Source organism: Triturus cristatus, chromosome 4_1, assembly GCF_964204655.1.
Source record: "Triturus cristatus chromosome 4_1, aTriCri1.1, whole genome shotgun sequence".
Taxonomy (NCBI): domain Eukaryota; kingdom Metazoa; phylum Chordata; class Amphibia; order Caudata; family Salamandridae; genus Triturus; species Triturus cristatus.
Genome location: NC_140585.1, coordinates 128,919,968 through 128,940,002, shown reverse-complemented (window position 1 = coordinate 128,940,002; position 20,035 = coordinate 128,919,968). Strand labels below are relative to the sequence as shown.

Below are 20,035 nucleotides of genomic sequence, written 5' to 3'. Positions count from 1 at the left end.
TCTACAGGTTCATCTCTGCCCCCTCATCAGGGGCTCAAAATGATGAGAGAGAGCAACCACATTCAAACAACATCCCCATATTCATCGGGACTGCCACAAAGCTGCTCCTATTTGTGAAAGTGTTGAAGATGCACCTCTTTAAAGAACCCTACAACACAAGTGCATTAACCTTCCACAAACCAACTACCTCTCCTATCACTCGTCCACTTCATGCTTGTCTCTGACCATGTACAGTGCGCCCTTTTGGTTGGGTTCGTGGTATGATAATGTCATATGCATACATGCATTCATCTACATTGGCATGACCGGTGTGCCCTTGTTGAGCTCATATACCTGCCTGGCCCTGTGCTGGGATGCCGTGCTGCTCTGAATCCACTGGTGCCGGCCATGGAATGGGTGACCACCCATCGAACAAGGCATTAATTCACTCCTTGCCCTTCCGGAGCAATGGTCATTAATTGCACATCTTCATTCATTCTGCGTCCTTTTCACTTGCATGCGGGCCACCTAGTTCCCATCCCAATGGAGTGCCTTCAGGTCCTGCCATCTCGAATGTCCTTCACCTGATTTGCTGACCCCAACATCACCAACCAGCCATTTGACTGCCATGTTATAGGTGACGTGTCTCTGCTGCCTCCACCTGTCTTTAGTGCCCTTTGTGGTGGGTTTCCTCCTTTCTACTCCTAGTTCCCTTTAATAAATTAAAATATATTTACATTGATGTCTCGTTGCTGCCATTTCTCGGTCCTCATTCGCAAGCTGCTTCAGCTTGAACTTGAATTGCTGTAATTCTAAGAGTTTTTGACTGATTTATGGAGGGTGGGCAGAATTATGTATAATTACATTAACATGCTGTTTATCAACCAGATTGTTTTAATTTGCATGTTTCATCACCTGTGATTAGAAAGATGGGGTTGGGCTGTTAGGGTCTGCTCTCTGATCCTGTGGGTGCGCTGTATGTTAACTCAGATGTTTTTCAGCTTGTGGGTGCGCTGTATGTGCGCTCAGATAATTTTCAGCATGTCCTTGCTTTATATGTTCACTCAGACCCTGTTCAGCGTGTGCGTGCGCTGTCTGTTCATTCAGACCTTTTTCAGCCTGTGTGTGCGCTGTCTGTTCACACAGACTATGTTTAGCCTGCGTTGTCTGTTCACTCACACCTTTTTCAGCAAGGGATCATTGTTCTTTTTGTGATCTTGTAGCACAAGGTTTGGAATTGCACCAAGTTGTGTGTTGTTGGTTTGGTCATATATGCTAGGAAAATAAAAAGCTTTTAAGAAAAAAAATCTATTTATTCATAAACCAAAGGCACTTTACAGTGGTTGTGCAAGGAACAAAAGTTCCTTTTTGTTTTGTATATTGAGGACGGTTGTTTGGAAGGTGTGATAAACTGCGATGAACTGTGATTCACGTTTGATGCAAATAAGCTCTTGGTTCAAGCGTCTCTTTACTTCCTTTCAAGGTACCCTGGGACAGACCACGCAATGCGGCTGCCGCCCGCAGAGAAAAAAAAAATGTCAGGTAAACTTTACTAAAACCTCAGTCCTTTTCTCCTATTTCTTCTTTATCTCTCTATCTCTCTGTGTTTTTTAAATTTCTTCAGCTTACAGAATTGGACTCCCTTTCCAGACTATTCTCTAACTATATAGCTTGTAGTGATAAAAGAAAATGAAATAAAATATAACAAATAGGTGACTTTTATGTAGTCCTCTTCCTTATTTGTTTTTATGCTTGCTACTTTGAGTGTGTTTCCTTACAAATGCAAGTATTCTCCAGGGTCAGGCTCATTATCTCAAGTTTCATAAATTATGTGATGTTTTCTTCTTTTTGACTCTTACTTTAGGGCTGTGATGAATACTAAGGTTTATCTGGCAAAGCGTGTCACCAAGCAGGGTGTGATGCCAGCCGTTGTCACTGAAAGAGTAAATTGATGGTGTTGGCTGCTTCTAAGAATCTGTGTCTCAGTGTATGTTCAACTTGTGTTTCTTTCTTCAGTATTCACTACTTTTGCTGTCACAAACCTGGAGTTTCAGTGTTCTCAAGCTCCCGATCTACACTGTGTCCAAAAGCTGTTTCACCTCTATCAGAACTGCAACTCAAACTGATTTCCTATCTTGTTTCTGTAAATGCTTTCTTTCTGCTGCAGAGAATGAGGTCATAAATATTATTTCTTTGGGTCAATTTACAATTTCTAACTCTATTTTTACAGGTTACTGAAGCACGAACAGATAATGAAATGTTGCAATTTATTGAAAAATGCCAAAAAGGATTATTTTGAAGAAAGTAGAAACATTCTAGATCACTAAAGAAGAAACAAATTCTGTGTGCTAGGAATGGTGACGAATTTGGTGCGGAAGAACCCTCTGAATGTGAAAGTGATTTCCCAAATTTCTTCTGTTCATTATTTGTTGTCAAAACCTTAATGTACAATGAGCAAAATCATTTACTAAATGTCACTTTGTGGTTTTGAATAAGCTCTGAAATGTTCTTTGTACACGCAAGTAAATTGAAAATCTACTGCAACTACTAATTGTAAGAATATTTTCACTGGTAGGGAACATTTTAACATTGATGGTACGAAGAACATTGGTGACAATTGATACCCACGCGGTGTACTCGAGAATAATGTTAGTAGTAGTGTTGCAAATTCTGTCAGATGGTTTAAGAGGAATGCTTTGAAGACCCAAAATCCTCTCAAACAAAACCTAATTCATACATGAATTTAAAAGAACAAGCATTGTTTAAAGAACGTAATTGTAAATGCTCTTTATCAGATGTCATTACAACAAATACACTGCCTTATCATTTCAAATATAAAAAGATTTACCTTCCCACCTCTGTCTTTTGGGTTGATCTAATTTGTTTCCAAGTGTGTCAGACCTCCAAAGTTGATTGTGTACCTTTTTGGGGCCTCACTGGAATAGGAAGCTTACAAAAGGGCAATATTAGGCTATAGATAATTCATAAAATCACACTGGCATGCTTTAATCCTCAATCATTACTTGCATGCGCAAATATACATAACATGTAAGTACTAAACCCCAAAGACCTTATCCGTGCTTTTAAAACTCCTGAATGAAACTTCAGTCATAATGAGCTTTATTTTACTTGTGGGAACTAATGTGGGCATAAGGTGCAGGAAATGACTCGATGAGGAGCATCTTAATAAAAATATGGGGCTCCTCTGTGAAAGTTATAAGACAAGTTAGATAGGCTGCCTTTAAAGACCGGATCATTGATCTCCAAATAAAAGCTATAATTAGTTAAATACAAATGTGAAGAAGACCATCTGCAGTGTATTTTAGAAGTTAACCCATTCTGTGCTCCCATCAGCCAACATCCGACGCGTGCACTACCGGCCCGGTGCTGCGCACGACCTTTGGCCGACGCATCCCTGCCGACTCTTTAAAACTCCCGCACCGCGGCGAAATTTGCGCCGCTGTTAAGGAGTTAATACTGAGCGTAACATAAACGAGTAAAGACTCTTAACATGACATGTATCCAGGAACTAACCCAACTTGGGGATACACACAACTTGAATAAATGTGAGAACAGCTGCAGTTATCAGTCCCACCTCACTGAACAGGAGAGAAGACACACAAGGCAAAAACCTTATCAGTGTCCTGAATTCCAGAAATACTTCAGTCACAATAGCAATCCCATTCAACATGTAAAAATCCATACGGGACAAAAATTATATCAGTGCTCTGAGTGTCAAAAAAACTTCAGCCATAAAACTAGTCTTTCTCGACACAAGAAAATCCACACTGGAGAAAAACCTTATCAGTGCTCTGAATGCCAGAAAAGCTTTACAGCGAGACCCCAATTAATTATACATGAGAGAACTCATACTGGGGACAAACCTTATCCGTGTTCTGAATGCCAAATGAGCTTCAGATCAAAACTAAGTCTCACTATACATGAGAGAACTCACACTGGGGTGAATCCTTACCCGTGCTCTGAATGCTGGAAAAGCTTCAGGCAGAGATCTAGTCTCGCTCATCATGAGAGAACTCACACGGGGCTAAAACCATATCAGTGCTTTGAGTGCCAAAAAAGCTTCAGTCGGAAAGCCAATTTAACTCAGCATGAAACAGTCCATACTGGGCACAAACCGTTTCAGTGCTCTGAATGCCAGAAACATTTCAGATTGAAACTAAGTCTCACTAAGCATGAAATGGCTCACACTGGGCTGAAACCTTATCAGTGCTCTGAATGCTCGAAAAGCTTCAGTCAGAAATCTGGTCTCACTCATCATGAGAGAACTCACACTGGGATAAAACCATATCAGTGCTCTGAATGCTCGGAAAGCTTCAGTCAGAAATCTGGTCTCACTCACCATGAGAGAACTCACACTGGGATAAAACCATATCAGTGCTCTGAATGCCATAAAATGTTCAGGCTGAAAGCCCGTCTTACTCAACATGAGCTTATACACACTGGGCAAAAACCTTTTCAGTGCTCTGAGTGCCAGAAAAGCTTCAGACGGAAAACCAATCTCACTGAACACGAGCACATACACACTGGCCTAAAACCTTATCAATGTACTGAGTGCCAGAAAAGCTTCAGTCGGAGAGCTAATCTCGCCAAACATAAGAGAACACACACTGGACTAAAACCTTATCAGTGCACTGAATGCCAGAAAAGCTTCTGTCAGAAACGCTATCTCAGTCATCATATGAGAATACACACGGGGTACAAACCTTATCAGTCTTCAGAGTGCCCAAAAAGCTTCACTTTTAAGGCCAGTGTCATTCGACACAAGATGGTCCTCACTGGTCACAAAACGTTATCAGTGCTCTCAATACCAGAAAGATTTCAGTCTTAAAGCCAGTCTCACTCACCATGAGAGAACTCATACTGGGTAAAAACCTCATCGGAAATCTGAATTCTGGACAAGCTTCACTCAGAAATCCGATCTTATTGAAGATGCGAGAACTCACACATGGCAGAAAACGTAATCTTTGTTCTAAATGCCAGGAACACTTCAGTAAATGATTCAGTTTGATTCAACAGGAGTAAACCCACAACCAGAAAAAAATATTATCAGTTTTCTTAATGTAACAAAAACTTCAGTTGTAAATGTAGCGTCTCTACATGAGAGAGACAACGTGGGAGAATAATAGCTGCTCACTGTCAACCCTGGGAAGGAGGTTTTCAGCATCGCAAAACCTTCACATGAACCAGCCACAACGACATCAATCCATTGATTGTACTAATAACTGTCTACTGACAAAAGCACACAGCAAGGAATGGAAATGCTTGAATTAATCTCATTCCTTTATAATTATTTGTGGCCTCATTCCATTTAGTGTGTTTTGCTCCCTGTGTGTTACTAAGCCATGGCTCTGACCCACGAGTTCGAGTTGATACTGAACTTTGAGGCCATGCCCCTTTGGTCCGGTATGCAGGTAACTCAAACTGTTTGCAGCCTTAATGTACCTCAAGGCACCCAACTGCCATGACCTTGGTGACAGCTCTCCCTCCTGTGACGATTTAGCCGCCTTCTTCTCTCAGAAAACTAATAGCATCAATTTAGACATTGAATCAAAGAGGGCCCTTCTCCCAATATATAAAGTCCCAGCCCTACCTACCCACCAAGAGCCACTCACCCCCCCCCTAGTTTTTTTTTTTTTTGAAAAACCTTTATTTGTGCATATTAAAAGAACAAATACGGGCCTACAACCATCAGGCCGGCCACAATGCAGTTAAGCACTGAGACAAACATTACATCCCCTGTGCATCAATAGTCAAGATTAGCAACGATTCAGGCGTTATACACTGGAGAGATCCTTGACACCAGGGGAAGGAGAAGTGAAGGTTAATTTTAAGGTTTTCAAAATAATTTTATCGAGGAAAAAGTCAGTAGAGGATAGAACCAAGGAGATTCGAGTCCGCAAGATGGCTTCACCACACGGGAGAGCAGCAGCATCATTAAAACGGCCATAGAAAAACTCAGACAGTGAGGCGATGCAGTTAGATAACAGGATAATCACAGAGTAAATACGCACCCCTTCAAAGCCGCCCCCACTCAATCCACCCCACACCCGGACCCCGAATCGAAACAAGTATAGCGCAGAGACATGGAAGAAAGAGGCCCATAGAACTAAAAAAGAAACGGTAAATTACCCCCCCACCCTACACCAATGCGGAGGCTACGGCCTGCCCCCCCCCCCCAGCATAGTGCCTGTCGCCCAATGAACCCGAAATATAGACAAGAGAGAAAGTAGGAATAGAGTAAGGAAAATAAGAAAACAAGGAAGAAAGAAAGCGGGGAGGAGCCCACGTAACCCCGGAGCGCCCGGAACCACCGGCCAGCCACGCCTCCACACACTGAGACCCCACTACACCCAAAGGCGGTCGTGTAAAGATATCGTGTCACAACAGTTTAAATGAAGGCAGACAGATCGCGATGAGTGCGCACAACATATGCAAACAGTTCCAGTCCCAGTCCAGCCCGTCCGTGAACCCATGGTGATATAAGTCAATCTAGCCCTGGCCCGATCGCGGGCTTAAGATTAGACCAGCCCCCTCATGAAGGCCCCGCATCCCGTGCAGACAAAGACAATATGGCCGCTTGGAAGAAGATGAAGAAGTAGAGTCACAAAATGGCCGCCGATCATCTATTGAGGTCCCCTTGCACACCATATAAAATCCAGACCTGGCCTGTAAAGTACAGGAGTTCCACATAAAAGAAGCCGTAGGCCACCGTGAACGGTTCCTCGAGGACGTCAGGTGTCGCTCAGCTGGATACTCTTGCGGACGCGATGAGGCAGGCAACAACAAAGCAGGCAGCAATGAACAGGGAGACAAAGTATCCGCAATTGAGCAGGAGAGCGATTGATCCTGGGTGCCGGGAAAGCCAGATGCAGACACCAGTGTAGCACAGTTATACACAGTCGTTGCGTCCCCGCCAGAGGACAAAAGCACTGGCGGACCCACGTCCTGTTGATCACAAACGGGGCGCTCACGACCCGCAGCCGACAGTATGGAGTCGAACCGCTCACTCAGCGTTTGCAAGCCAACACACAATTGCAGACGAAAGTCCCGCAGGGCAGCCAGAACGGAGCCGCATGTCAGCGGAAGCTGCGCCCCCACATCGGCAGCATTCCGGGACGGCACTGGGGAACCGGAGCCGTGTAGAGGGAGGGCGAAGCGGGCAGCGGGCGAGACCGGAGCATCACCCCCCAGCAGCGAGCAGGCAATCAACGCCATGTTTTACCGCTGAACGGTACCGTGGCCAGGGGGGGGTCGTGACGAGGAGGCAATTCCCCTCTGGTCTGCGCCGCAACAGGTGAAAGCCAACAGTCGCTTCCCCTCCCTCGGGCTCTCTTTGCAGCCAACTCGGCAATAGAAGAAGGGGGTCTGCAGCCTTCCACAGCGCGGTCCACAGAGCGGGGCAGGAGACCCGCCACACCGGGGCTTACCCTATAGCTCCAGCCCGTCAGGTGCAGGGTGCAGGAGGTGTCCGGGCGTCTCTCCCCCGGCTCTTCTGGCGACAGTCCGTGGTGTGAGGCGGGATCGGGACCGCGGGGCTCAGGTTTGCGCCAGCGGGTCCGGTGACTGCGGAGCTTCCAGGGGGCCGGCCGAGGCCACAATAGAGCAGGGGTCCAGTGCGGAGAACAAAGGCACCAAGAACTCCGGCATCCGGGCGGGCTAAGACTCCGGGAAAGCGGCGGCGCGGTCAGCGCGTCGTCGCACACGCTGCACCTCGAAAATCGGCGAGGATAGGAATCAGGATGATAGTCCGAGGCCAAGGGCCGACGGAGCCGGGCGCTCAAGCGTCTACTCCGGTCGCCATCTTGGCTCCTCCCCACCCCCCCCTAGTTTAAGCTTCAAAAATAACGCATCCTGGCACACATTTACTCACCTCAATGAATATGACATTTACAACACCCTCATCGCAATCAAGCCGTCTAACCACTTCAGCGACCCTCTTCCCCATCCCATCTTCAAGAAAATTAAAGCCTCCATCCTCCCCTTTTGATCCAAGATTGTCAGTGCTTCTCTAGTGCAAGGCACGATCCTAGACTGTCTAAAAGCAGCACAGGTCTCCCCTAACCTAAAAACACAGACAGTTGCGATCTGAACAACTTCCGCCCCATTTCCAACATCCCCACACTGGCAAAACTTCTTGAAAAATGCGTGCTAACCTAACTCTGCTCACACAGAGAAATTCCAACTGCTGGATCATCATCAGTCTGGCTTCAGGAAAGGACACCGCACCGAATTGGCTCTCACGCTCGTCCCCGATGACATCTTAAAATTCCTAGACCATAATGAATCCTGCTTATTGATCTTCCTAGACTTATTTTCTGCCTTTGACACTGTGAATCTCATCAAACTACTATCTACTCTGGAACACAGGATGGGTCTTTCCGGGTAGGTACTGAAGTGGTTTATTTCATTCTGTTGTGTGTCGATTTCGATACCGTATATAGATTTCCCGATTCACGCCCTTATATAGGCACATTTGCCCTTATTTAGGCATAGAAATCCAGACCTTATTTAGGCATAAGCCATGCAAACCAAATACAGGCATGGTCACCCACATCCGTCAATCCACGTCACAACGAGTTCTTGGAAAACCAGACTCTTAAGCCTTTAGGAATTCCCCTTGCTTGGATTATTGATTTCTCCAAGAACTCATTTAGTATGCATGAACATCTATTCCTTAGGGGTTCATTCATGACGTTCCTCAGCCCGACTTTTACGTCAATACTGGCATTCCTAAACACCTAGGTATAACTATATCTGCACTTGCCTTGGCAAACCATGGCTCGGCTACTCAGCTCAATACGGCTCGCCACGGCAAGTTCGGAAGGAAATTCGAGTCCCCGCCTGACGCACTGACCAGACGCTGTCATCCTCCTCTCAGAGAATCCAGCTCCAGTGTTTCTGATTCCCCTTGCGGGGTTTTAGAGATCGAGACCCGGGAAAGAGATTCCAACCTCTCTTATTCAAAGATATGAAGCAGACTAGAACCTAGAGGAGCTTTTGGCAAATCTTGGCAAACACAAATCCTAACTATAGCTAAACTAGACTATAGAAAAACGGCACCTACTTCTAACCTCATACTACACTTAGGTTAGGTGCACTGGGATTGAACTAGCTAGAAGCACCAGACGACTATTCACATTTTTAGCCTGTGTTATTTATGTATGTATGTATTATGAATATATGTCATAATTACAAACCATGCTATTGCAGTATTTTATCCTACTGCTAACGCTGTACTTATTTTACTATGCATTCTGTCCTACGATTGTAGCAGTTCATATCTCTTGCACGAGAAATAAGACTGTTCAATAAACCTTTTTATTGAAACGCTCGTCTACATATTTCTGTGTAAATTCTGTAGAAACGAAGCATGCACGATTGACTGAGTGAAACAGTTATCTATTGTTTTGATTCTGAGACTGTTCTGATTCTAAAGGGAAACAAAGCTGTCATGTTTATGCGGTTGTCAGAAACGAATCCCTTCTTGAAATTTCGAGAAGTTTCTAGTGACCTCTGAGTTAGCTGGCACACACAAGTAATTAAGTTTAATGTACTCGATAGGAGCCTACTGACCTCAGTCCTATGCTAAAACTATAGTGTATATTATATTAGATCAGACACGCCGAAAATTCTGAGAACACAACTCAAGAACGGAGAATGGGCTCCGACCATGCTGGACAGTGCCGCAGAAGGAACAATAGCTCGCCAGAACCTGAAGGGACTTCTGGAGACATTGGTCTTGAATGAGGAAATTCAAGTTGAGATTGTAGACACCAGGGTTAATTCTCCACATAGGTTATATGAAATAACACTCCGGATGGAGGGAGACATACCAAGAAAAGTGAAAGCACTCTTTTGGGAGCATCTTTCAAGGGGTTATGATCAATGTTCTCTCAAATTCTTTTCCTCTGTGTGCGACAGTGTAGGGTCTCTGTGCACTGCAGCCATGGCTATGTGCACCAGGAACCAGACCGCGCTAGTGCCCAGCGCCAAATATAACTCCAAACCTTTGGTTACAAAACTGAAAAGACGGTGCATTTCCACACATACAACCCATGTTAGGGGGCTTAAGGCAGATTTGCAATTTGGATACACACGCCATGACAATAATGGAGTGATGGAGCGAGTAGTACAAACATTTGTATTCTGCATGAGATCACTAATTGAATAATCTATTAACTATAATATTTTATTAAATGAGTTTGCATGTTTTTATTAATAAACATTATTAATATACAAAATATACGTGGGATTTGCATTATGCATGGCTAAATAACCTTTATGACTAAAATCTGTATGCATATTAACAATAAGTATATGTAATAAATAGAATAATGCATGATACATGTAGCTTTTGTGATGTCTCTGTAATGTTGCTTGAGAGGAGGACCAAAAGGGTGAATATAAATGCTTTAAATGTTGCTATACGCTAGATAAATACAAGCACATAGAGGGATTAGTAAGGGGTTAACATTAGATTTATTATTTCTATGCATTAATTACTCTTTTGTGTTTGTTTTGCTTAAGATGACGCTTGGGCCTAAATTCTAAAATGGCCGCCATCGCGACACGACGAAGTGGCCACTGTCCCACAAGCGCAGAGCGAACCGCGCATGAGCGACAAAGACGCCTATGGCCTCTTCATGACCTATATCGTACTGCACCAAAGCAAGGACACGGTGGGATGACAGCCAAGTGACAAGACAATGAACATTCAGAAAAAAACAGTACAGACTGAACTCGTGACCTCACCCCTCAAACTGTGCTAAACCCCATCGGACGATCTCAACCAACCAATCACGACTGTACGAAATTATCAAAATGTAACTTTTTACTGTGATTTTATTTTAAAAGTACATGGTAGAATAGAGAGGGAACTACCCTACTGACCGATGACGACGACGGTGACGCTACGCGAACGTTACTACTTAGGGTGACTGCTGCGTTCCTGAATCCTAAATGGTCCGGATGCTGCCCAATTACCTGATGACTGTGAACTTTTCCTAATTGTATGGGCATTGACAGATGCTTGCACGTCTCTGGTCTTTACCGATCTTTGAGACTGTGGCGTGCTGAGCACAGAACTTGAACATTAATCTGCTTTGACGAATGACGACAGACTTAGAGGACTCCAGATAGTCAGATTAGGTAAATATGATGTTCTGCAATTTAATTGAATTTGATATAAACTTTCCAAACGCAAATGTAACTTTTCTAAGAAAATTTTAGATAAACAGATATTGATTAACAAAGAATGAGTTTGCGGGTTATTAAGAAAGGTAAGATATCAATCTTAAATGTATTTTAGCTGCTTCTAGATTACCATCAACCAATCCAACTATTTGGTCCATTGACCACGTGGGAGGAGTGCCTTGATGTTTAGGATTGTGATCTGTAGGTGGAAGGGATATTGATGTATATTTTGTAAATTAACTTTTCTTTCCCTATAGGTTATTAGGTACTTCCCTCACATGTTGAGCACTTGAACCGCTCATCCCTCCAAATGTGTGCAGACTGGTGAATGGTCAGTGTGAGTGTTGGTGTTATGGGCCCCACCAATGACTGCATGTGTGAATGAGTTAGTGTGACATCGGGTCTGTGACGCAGGGAGGATACTGGTACGGGTTTGCTTTCCCAGTTACCAGGGTTTCTGCGCTCCAACAGTTTTTCTGGCAACAGGATGATGGTTATATTGTTTTGGTTTGGTGATTATTGCTTGTAAATTGCTTATTGCTTATTGATTAGTACTGGTTTATGTATTAACACTCTATGTTGAGTCACGTCGAGTTCTATGTTGTTTGACGGCTTCTGGGATGTAGGAAGTTGGAAGTTTGTAACGGTTCCGTCGTAGAGCAGAGGTAAGCGCTGCTCTCGGGAAAGACGGAATTGTTGTTGCCCTGTAGGTACACAGGGAAAACATTTAACGATTGGAGTTGCACGACGCATTGTCTGGGTTCGATTTGGGAACATCGTCGTGTGTTGCCATTTGGGACATTTTCTGTATGAGAGAAGTGTATGGTAGCGAAGGTCACCTGTGAAATTTTGGTCTTAGGTTCCAGGAGTCCAGAAAGGAGCTCTGATAACGCTTATCACTGGAAAGGTAATAGGTGTTCGCTAAGCTTGTTAGAAGGATAAAGTAGAGGGAAGTGCTACTTTATTAATGTGTGTTATAATTCTGTAGTAGGACAGACTGTTCGCTGTTCTCGGGAAAGACAGAATTCTGTGTGAATGAACTACATTTTCTGTGTGTAAGTGGGTGAATGAAATTGCATTCAGGTTAATTGTGAAACTCTGTTTTTATTTCTCAGGAGCATTGCGTCTCCAACTAGGTGTCTTAATTCTGGAGAAACGGTTAGCTGATGCTTGCTAGAAGGGTAAGGTAGAGGGATGTGCTACTTTATCAGCGGAAGTAACGATTCCGTAGTAGGGCAGAGGTAAGCGCTGCTCTCGGGAACGACGGAATTCTTGTGGAAAAGGTTATTAACTATTCTTTGGTTAGCGAAGCGGACAATGGTGGCGTTTTTATGTTGTTACTAACGGATTTACGAGTAAAAAGAATGTGAGAAAAGGTTACCGATAAATTTTGTAAAGGAGGGGTCAGCAGGAGCTTCAACAGCGAGAAAAAGCTGACGTCAGAAAGACCGCGCTGAGATTGGCTAGTCAGTAAGAAATGTAGACGCCCCTGATTGGTCTGCTAGTGTATGCCGCACTAGGAGTGGAGAATTACAGGGTGACGTAGACGCTGCTAATTGGTGCATAAGTGTGAGACGCGCTGGGATTGGAGAATTGTAGAAGTGACATAGACGCTCCAGATTGGTGCGTTAGTGTGAGTCGCGCTACGGTTGGTTAAAACAACAGAATAGTCGTAAGGAAAGACTAGCGATACACGGAAAACAAAAATGATGTATTACGATCCACCAGAGAAAGAGCAAAAGTCCTGGTTTGGGAAAATAAAGTAATTATTTAAAAAGGACAAACCGATTGTGACTAGGGAAGAGCAGTTGCTTCCCCCACCGAAAACACCCGCATCCTTTATGGTTGCAAAATATGGATATCATACTTCTATTTGGTTGGACAATTGGGCAAAATATACGAAGGATGATGGAGTTTTGGCATTTCCAGAGCATGGTTCATTTAATTTAGCGGTTTTGAGAAATTTGAGAGAAAAGATGATGAATTTAGAACTGAGACCTAGACCAACACAGTTTGAAGCATTGACGGTATGGGAAGATGAGATGCATGACAGAGAAAGACAGAGGAGTGGCGAAAGATATAGGTACATGTTTGGTAGATCACATGGACAGGAGAATAATGAAGACAGAATGAGGAGCTGGCGAAGTGCAAGTATGGCTGATGGTTTCCTGTTAGACATGCAGATGAAGTAAGTGGTAGAAAATGTACAGAAAAGATACAATATAGAGTCAGCAGGGTATGGAGTAAATGAATCGGAGGATGATGTTCTTGACGACATGTTTTATAAAAAATCCACCCCCGTATCAACCAGATTCTGACATGTTGACACCAAGTGCCCCAATGAGAGAAACTTTGCGTGTCATTAAGACTGAACCAGTACCCCAAGAGTTAGGGAAAAATAATTCTTTCAGAGAAATAGAGAGAAAACAGGATAATAAGGTAAGTAGTGAAAATTCTGCAGAATTAGCAAAAACAACCTTAGAATTAACCGAAAAGATTAGGGAGTTGACTAAAAACTTAGAAGCCGTAACTGTTCCCGTAACCATAGGTCCAGTAATGCCTATTTTTGATGAACAGAAAGATAATGAACACTGTTTAACGGTCCCTTATAACAGTAATAAACAGACAGAGAGACCAAGGATAAATTCAGAAGAGAACCCATGGAGACAAACAGTAAGTACATCAGAACAGAGTACGTCTAAACATTTGATAGCAAATCCAGGTTTAGTTGAAAGACTAATGACTACTGATTCTGTATTAGAGACCCCAAGAGACTTAAACCGAGGTAATGAGAAAAAACTAGTAGGTCCTACTTCAGAAGAATTAAGTGAATGGTTAAGGAGTTTACAGAGAAAAGACAGAGAATCTCAATCTATAGATGTGGTCAAATTAAGGATGGTTTTGGAAGAATTAATAGTAGGGACTCCCCACAGAAAAATTTAAATCTTATCAGGATGAAGAATTACTCTTTTTGTGCAAAAGTATAACTTGGAGAGCAAAGAATCTACATGAAAGATTAGAGGAAGTAGCAAATGAATTGGGTATAGGCATTGAAAAGGTAAAGGCTTTACAAAAACCATATCGAGTAGATTTTACTGAGAAAGATATTGAAAATTTGAACACCACAGGACGAATAATCCAGATTAAAGACATAATCATTTTGTTGAGAAAATGGGGAGATGTGGATAAATGGAGAAGTAGGTGGTTTAGAAAACGAGATGATGCCTCAGAAAAAACGTTTGCAGCTTTCCCCGTAAGAGGGAAAAAAAAGATAGTGACAGAATGCCCTATGAGAGAAATTCCAGGAGGAGGGTATGTACATGTTCCTTGGACTAGGCAAGATATTTTGTCATTTACAAATGATTTCCCTCGACTACGCGAGAAGCCAGTCGAGTGGTATAGACAAGTGGACAGAATTGTAAAATTATCAAAAGTTTTGTGAATTGATTTAAATAGCCTTTTTGACATAATAGTACCAGCAGATTTATGGACAGAGTGCAAAATAGTAATAGACTGGCCTACAAAAGAATATCCTAGAGATCCAAAGACAGGTGCCCCTGAGCCAGAGGTGATGAAAAAATATGAACAAGTAATTACCTTTTTGAAAAACAAAGTACCTCCCAAAGAGACTGGGTAAAAATAGACCGAACTCATCCAGAAGCTAAGGAGTCAGTGCATGCATACTATGAAAGGTTAATTCTTGCCTTTAAGCAATTTAGTGGTGACGAAAATTTGAGTGAAAAGGATTTAAGTCATTTTATATACAGATTTGTATATGGACTACGCCCTGAAATTATTGAAATGATTAAGCAACATACAGTAGATTGGCAAAACAAGAAAATAGATGAAGTATTGAGACATGCAAAGTGTTTTAGTGATGAAATTGAGGCCAAGCAGCGTAAATTAAAAGAAAAGGCTATGTGGGCACAAGTAAAGGTAGCAGAAAGACAGGAACCTCAGCTGATTGAACAAGCAAATAATGCAGGACCAGAATCTAGATTTAATACTGGAAAAGGAAAGGGACAGTTAAATATTGAAGAAGCCAAAAAGAAATGGCCGTGTCATAATTGCGGAAGAATAGGGCACTGGAAATCCGAGTGTAAATTTCCCCCGAATACTAATGGTGATAATGCATCATTGAATCCGCAGGTGCAGAAAGAGGTGAGTGGTCAACCGCAGCGTCAGCAGCAGGTTGTTACCCAACAGAATCAGGTGCCAAAAACGCCTATTCCACAGTGCGTAAACTCACAGAAATACAGTAATGAGACAGGATTCTACAACGAAGAACAGGTAACATGTGAGAGATCCCATTGACTTAGATAGGGAAGAACTAGCAGCATTTAAGAAATTGAGAGACAGTTTGTGTGAAGCGCCAGTGTTGGGGATGCCTGACTATGAAAAGGAGTTTGAGCTGTAATGCAGTGAGAGAAATGGATGTACACTCTCTGTATTAATACAGAAACATGGAAAATTGAGAAGACCAATTGCATATTTTTCTGCTATGCTAGACCCTGTAGCTGTTGCCATGCCAGGTTGTTTGAAAGCAGTAGCTGCCACTTGTAAGAGTCTGGAACAGAGTGAGGGAATTGTGATGGGATATCCGGTACAAGTGTATGTACCTCATGATGTGGCAATCCTTGTAACAAGGAGTCGCACTCAATTCATGACACATAGGGGCCGATTCCAATCCTGGAAAACGCCTGTACAAATCGTTGTACGGAGCGTTTTCTCCGTACGACTCGTACCCGGTAAACTTGCCTTACAACCTAGAAAGTACGATTCGTACAGAAAGCCGTTTTCCATACAAATTGTACAAAAGACCGTACAGGTAAAAAAAAAAACAATGATTCTGATCGGAAACAGCCTGTACGTGACGTCCGTACGTATTTAAGCGCCGTTTTCCGGCCCAGCAAGAACGATTCATCCCTACGTCACTCCGTACGGCTCTTTGCTTACGGGAGCCCAAAACAGCCGAAAAAGCAGAGTCCCACAAACGGAGCCCCGGCACGCGACGTACACGCCATGAACCCCATCGTACGTGTCATCCCGGCCCTCTTAGCCTACGATCTGGTGCACTGAAACAGACGCACACGCCGCAGAAGGTGAGAACAACACCGAGGGGCAAGGATGGGGGTGAGGGGCAGGAAACATACCCCATACCCAAAGCCAATCCTATGATATGGAGCCCATACATTACCCCCAGGGTCTGGTCACTTGGGGGGGCCTGTCCAGCAACCCCTGCGTGCCGCAACAACGGAAGTGGATGCGTATGGTGCGTTGCACCCGTACGGCACCAGTACAATAGTGATACGAAGTGTACACACGCAATGAATGCGGGGGTATGGTGCGTTTCATACATACCCCTACGGCACCAGTACACTAGTGAAACGAAGCGTACACACACAATGAATGCAGGGGTACGGTGCGTTGCACACGTACCCCTACGGCAGCAGTACACAAGTGACCCGAAGCGTACACACGCAATGAATGTGGGGGTACGGTGCGTTTCACACGTACCCCTACGGCACCAGGACAACAGTGATACGAATCGTACACACGCAATGAATGCGGGTGTACGGTGCGTTTCACACGTACCCCTACGGCACCTGTACAATAGTGATACGAAGCGTACACACGCAATAAATGTGGGGGTATGGTGCGTTTCACACGTACCCCTACGGCACCAGGACAAGAGTGATACGAAGCGTACACACGCAATGAATGCGGGGGTACGGTGCGTCTCGCACATACCCCTACGACACCAGTACATTTTGGATACGAGGCATACACACGCCACGAATGTGGGGTTATGGTCTGGCCCTGCATGTTACCTTCATATTGGTGTGTGTGTAGGTCCAGGCCAGCAGTGTACTGCTCCAAGGGGGTGGGTGCAGAGGATTCCCAGCAGTGGTCAGCCATATAGGGGTGGGTGCAGATGAATACCAGCAGTGTCCAGACATATGGGGGTGGGTGCAGAGGACTCCCAGCAGTGGACAGACACATGGGGGTGGGTGCAGATGAACACCAGCAGTGTCCAGATATATGTGGGTGGGTGCAGATGAATATCAGCAGTGTCCAGACATATGGGGGTGGGTGCAGAGGACTCCCAGCAGTGGACAGACATGGGGTGGGTGCAGATGAATGCCAGCAGTGTCCAGACATATGTGGGTGGGTGCAGAGGACTCCCAGCAGTGGTCACCCACATAGGGGTGGCTGCAGATGAATACCAGCAGTGTCCAGACATATGGGGGTGGGTGCAGATGAACATCAGCAGTGTCCAGACACATGGGGGTGGGTGCAGAGGACTCCCAGCAGTGGACAGACACATGGGGGTGGGTGCAGATGAATACCAGCAGTGTCCAGACATATGTGGGTGGGTGCAGAGGACTCCCAGCAGTGGTCAGCCATATAGGGGTGGCTGCCGATTAATACCAGCAGTGTCCAGACATATGTGGGTGGGTGCAGAGGACTCCCAGCAGTGGTCACCCATATAGGGGTGGCTGCAGATGAATACCAAACGGTGTCCAGACATATGGTGGTGGGTGCTGAGGACTCCCAGCAGTGGTCAGCCATATAGGGGTGGCTGTAGATGAATACCAGCAGTGTCCAGACACATGGGGGTGGGTGCAGATGAATATCAGCAGTGTCCAGACATATGGGGTTGGGTGCAGAGGACTCCCAGCAGTGGTCAGCCATATAGGGGTGGCTGCAGATAAATGCCAGCAGTGTCCAGACATATGGGGGTGGGTGCAGAGGACTCCCAGCAGTGGACAGACACATGGGGGTGGGTTCAGATGAATACCAGCAGTGTCCAGACATATGTGGGTGGGTGCAGAGGACTCCCAGCAGTGGTCTGCCATATAGGGGTATCTGCAGATGAATACCAGCAGTGTCCAGACATATGGGGGTGGGTGCAGAGGACTCCCAGCAGTGGTCAGCCATATAGGGGTGGCTGTAGATGAATACCAGCAGTGTCCAGACATATAGGGGTGGGTGCAGATGAATACCAGCAGTGTCCAGACATATGGGGGTGGGTGCAGAGGACTCCCAGCAGTGGTCAGCCATATAGGGGTAGCTGTAGATGAATACCCGCAGTGTCCAGACATATGGGGGTGGCTGCAGATGAATACCAGCAGTGGGCAGAGATATGGGGGGGTGTACATCATTATCAGATGACCACACCTACATGGTGTTATGGACGCATCCCTAACTTTGGACTATGATGATAGTTCTATAATAACACATCACTGACAGCAGTGTCCTACTCCCAGGAGGATGGATGTCTTTCACCCACTGCATGACACACCACATGTGGGTGTAAGGACACATAACACATGCATACCCACCCATGGCGGATGCAGCACAATACACACCCTGATATCATGCCACAAGACTGGATAGTCATGTAACTGCCTACTAATCTAAGATAGCCAAAGGGAACACACACTGTCACACACATCCCAGGAGTGATAGGAATCTCCAGGTGCTGGTCCAGCCACCAAGATGTTGTCTCTCATGGAATGAATAGGGTGGAATTTCCCGGGATACAATGCCCACAATTGTCAGTCAGGTGCCCAAATACCCTCCATAACAAGTACCATTTGTGTGGTAGGCCGTGATTAGACACATGCATAGTGCTGAAAAGGGTGAATTTGTCCCTGAAGGCATTTCTACATACTCAAAACACAAGTACAGTGACTAGCAAGGATGGCACAGACGATTCAGCAGGACACATCGGTGAGCAGGCATGGCCATTGTTGAAGGGATCCGTCAACAACAAAGGAAATGTTGACATAGGTCAGCACAACAATTGTGCAACTATTTGCAGGGAAGATGTCAGGTGCCACAGAGGAAGGAACACTCCTTGGGACAATGTCTCAAAACAAAATGAACACACACTACCAATTATTCTTTGCAGGGACATTGTGATGGCACACAGATGCCATGGTCCACCCCATGACCATCATACAAAAACATTTCTCAGAACCCTAACACATTACCAGAACACCAACTCCAGGAGCCTCATCACCAACATCAAGTACCTGAAATGCAATAGTGTTGAAAGGAAAACAAAAGGCTTTATTCAGCACAAAAATAAAAAACCAAAATAGACTATTTACAAAGGCCAATGGCCAGTCCATAAGCTAAGTCCAAGGGGAGGGACGTAGGGGACCCCGTCAACCCCTAGCTTGCCTGCACAAGTGAACCTCAAGGTTCATCGACCGGGGGGGGGCATCATCTGTGGCAGTACCAGGCACCGCAGGGACAGGAGGGGGAAGGGTAGGTGTGGTGAGTGCAGTGATGGACGTCTCCACCACAGGGGGTGGGTCAGCGTCGAAGGTGGAGGTGAGCTCGGCACTGCACACCGCAGCAAGTACATCCAGCCCAACCCCTGCACCTGAGGATTCCCCTGGGTCAAGGGATGGTGTGGTGGCCGAGGGATGGGGTGCAGCGCTCCTTGGGGAGGGGGTTGACGTTGTGGGGGACTCAACACCTGTGCCCGGGGACTTCCTCGCCCGCTTGTGGGGTGGTGGCTCAGTGGGGGCGAGGTCCAGCTCACCCAGAAAGAGCTGCTTGGGTGAGCGTTTGGCATGGGAGCCAAGGGGAGTGGTTTCAGAGGAACAGGGTTGTGAGGACTGCGGACTGCGACTGTTGCTGCGTGTATGTCGTCTGTCCCCAGACCCTGTGGGTGTGCCTATATCCCCCTGAGCGTGCGTGCCAAGAGGTGTACGCTTTGCCTTACTTGAGGGTGTGCTGCCTGTGTCTGGTGGGGTGCGTGCTTGTGACTTTCTGGGTGTGCGTTGGACAGGTATGGGAGAGGGAAGTGTGGATGGGCCTGGGG

General features: G+C 45.3%; 1 pseudogene across 1 annotated transcript in view; it reads left to right on the top strand.

Annotated features, from left to right (window-relative positions):
- LOC146847631 (uncharacterized) overlaps nucleotides 1-20,035 on the top strand; it is a 133,426-nt pseudogene that overhangs the window by 16,098 nt on the left and 97,293 nt on the right. Inside the window, exons 2-3 of the transcript XR_014981137.1 lie at nucleotides 1,463-1,521; nucleotides 2,210-4,957. The product of XR_014981137.1 is annotated as an uncharacterized LOC146847631 (transcript). The remainder of the gene's footprint in view (nucleotides 1-1,462; nucleotides 1,522-2,209; nucleotides 4,958-20,035) is intronic.